The sequence below is a fragment of the Salmo salar genome, chromosome 17, assembly GCF_965601325.2.
Source record: "Salmo salar chromosome 17, fSalSal1, whole genome shotgun sequence".
Lineage (NCBI taxonomy): Eukaryota > Metazoa > Chordata > Actinopteri > Salmoniformes > Salmonidae > Salmo > Salmo salar.
This window is the reverse complement of record NC_138307.1, coordinates 24,678,005-24,681,260: the sequence shown is the minus strand read 5'-3', so window position 1 is coordinate 24,681,260 and position 3,256 is coordinate 24,678,005.

The following is a 3,256-nucleotide window of genomic DNA, read 5'->3' as shown; positions in this document are numbered from 1 at the left end:
TTTCTTTTGGTTGTCTCCCGTTTCCCCTTGGAATTTTTTAGGACAACACCGAGATGTTTCCTCACAGACGCATCCCCTTTATGTAAAAGTTACTCTCCTATTAGTTTAGTTGTTGTATTGGGGCAGAAACAAGTATGACAATCCTTTTTAGGAAGAAACGGAGCTGAGCACTGTGCCTTGGGGGATCCCAAACAAACAAATGAAAGACTGTTGCAACAGACAGATAAGATAGAGAGATGTAGAAAGAGAGGAGGGTGAAGGAGGAGGAACACACAGACAAACAAATAAACCCTGGTGATTCAGGTAAAGTAAATGAAAGCTTTAACAACAGGCCATTGACGTTCACTCGCTCCTCAGAGAGAAATTCTCCCAGTGTGTGGAATCTCTGAGGACTAACAATGTATGACTCACCTTACAGTGAAAATTAAAGCCTGAACTCTGTGAGCATGTCTTCAGGTCATATAATAAAAGCCTGAACTCTGTGAGCATGTCTTCAGGTCATATAATAAAAGCCTGAACTCTGTGAGCTTGTCTTCAGGTCATATAATGAAAGCCTGAACTCTGTGAGCATGTCTTCAGGTCATATACTAGGAATAAACCACAGTAACCACTTTAATATATTTAACCTGTGTGGCTCAGTTGGTAGAGAATGGTGTTTGCAACGCCTGGGTTGTGGGTTTGATTCCCATGGGGGACCAGTACGGAGAAAAAGAAAAAAAATGTATGAAATGTATGCATTCACTACTGTAAGTCGCTCTGGATAAGAGCGTCTGCTAAATGACTAAAATGTAAATGTAAAAATATAATGAAAGCCTGAACTCTGTGAGCATGTCTTCAGGTCATATAATGAAAGCCTGAGCTCTCTGAGCATGTCTTCAGGTCATATAATGAAAGCCTGAACTCTGTGAGCTTGTCTTCAGGTCATAGAGCCTGAACTCTCTGAGCATGTCTTCAGGTCATATAATGAAAGCCTGAACTCTGTGAGCTTGTCTTCAGGTCATATAATGAAAGCCTGAGCTCTGTGAGCATGTCTTCAGGTCATATAATGAAAGCCTGAGCTCTGTGAGCATGTCTTCAGTTCATATAATGAAAGCCTGAACTCTGTGAGCTTGTCTTCAGTTCATATAATGAAAGCCTGAGCTCTGTGAGCTTGTCTTCAGGTCATATAATGAAAGCCTGAGCTCTGTGAGCTGTCTTCAGTTCATATAATGAAAGCCTGAGCTCTGTGAGCATGTCTTCAGTTCATATAATGAAAGCCTGAGCTCTGTGAGCTTGTCTTCAGTTCATATAATGAAAGCCTGAGCTCTGTGAGCTTGTCTTCAGGTCATACATTGAAAGCCTGAGCTCTGTGAGCTTGTCTTCAGGTCATATAATGAAAGCCTGAACTCTGTGAGCTTGTCTTCAGGTCATATAATGAAAGCCTGAGCTCTGTGAGCATGTCTTCAGTTCATATAATGAAAGCCTGAGCTCTGTGAGCTTGTCTTCAGGTCATACAATGAAAGCCTGAGCTCTGTGAGCTTGTCTTCAGTTCATATAATGAAAGCCTGAGCTCTGTGAGCATGTCTTCAGTTCATATAATGAAAGCCTGAGCTCTGTGAGCTTGTCTTCAGTTCATATAATGAAAGCCTGAGCTCTGTGAGCTTGTCTTCAGGTCATACAATGAAAGCCTGAGCTCTGTGAGCTTGTCTTCAGGTCATATAATGAAAGCCTGAGCTCTGTGAGCATGTCTTCAGGTCATATAATGAAAGCCTGAGCTCTGTGAGCTTGTCTTCAGTTCATATAATGAAAGCCTGAGCTCTGTGAGCTTGTCTTCAGGTCATACAATGAAAGCCTGAGCTCTGTGAGCTTGTCTTCAGGTCATATAATGAAAGCCTGAGCTCTGTGAGCATGTCTTCAGGTCATATGATGAAAGCGTTACAGGACCGTGCACTGTGTTTCAGCCTGACTCACGCTCTGACTGATCTTCCTCAGTTGGAGTCAGGGATCAAACTGTACTCAATTAGTCCCTGTATTTATAGACCTTCAGGCTTCTAGGCTTATCGTTTTCTGCTCGCTGTTCACAGTTGTATCTATTTCCAGTCATAGCTCACTGCTGAGCCGCCAGTGAGTTAGACAGGTTAGTGCATGTATTACTCATAAGAGTGTGTGTGTGTGTGTGTGTGTGTGTGTGTGTGTGTGTGTGTGTGTGTGTGTGTGTGTGTGTGTGTTAGAGACCCTGTCACATGCCCATGCCTATTGTGTGTGTGCTTGTAGGCACTCCTTTGATGACCTATTTGGACTCTATACGTACGTGCGTACATTCCATGTGAGAACGTCCTAAAAGCTAAGGCACATGTTTTCAACAGTTAGTTCAGCAAAAGGCTAAAACTATTCATAATGTTGGAGCAAAGATATGCAGCGTTAATCAAATCTGTAAGATTTGTCCTCTTTGCAAAGAGAGGAGATCACTGCCACTTGTAATTCTAAAATCTGGACAGGATTGTAGAAGAGCTAGAAGGCTCAGAAAGTTGGGCCTGGGCAAACTATTGAGAACTTCACTCTTCTGTGAGGATCCACTGGAATAGACTGGATTATGGATGGACTGGATGGACTGGAATATGGGCTATAGTATGCAACCCGCTCTCACCGTCTCACGTCACAATTAGACGTTCATCCATGTTTCTTAAACGTCAAATTTCGCCATTGTTCCAATCATCAAATGTCGAAGTGTTTAAGATTAAGTTCAGGCATTAACTCTGAATGGTTAAGGTTAGGCATAAACTGTGAATGGTTAAGGTTAGGCATGAACTCTGAATGGTTAAGGTTACGCATTAACTCTGAATGGTTAAGGTAAGGGTTAAGGTCTGGGATAGGCTTAAAACCAAAATATCAAAAACAACTCTATCGCTGGATTCAAACTTGCAACCTTTGGAAATAGAGGCAGATGCTTACACCCATCCCCGTCCACATGCCCTTGCAAAACCCAAACCTACTTGCTCACTGTTGCCCCTAGTGGCCGGTTTCCACGTCATCTCCCAACGTCCTCAGACATGGATGGACGTCGAACACTGATTTGTATCACAGGTGACCTGGCTGATAGTATGAGAATCATATCTAACCCTGGACTTACTGTGGATTGGATCTACTCGAGACTGGATCTTCTTAGGAGTGGATCTACTCTGGAGTGGATCTACTCTGGATTGGATCTACTCTGGATTGGATCTACTCTGGATTGGACCTACTCTGGATTGGACCTACTGTGGAGTGTTTTCACTTT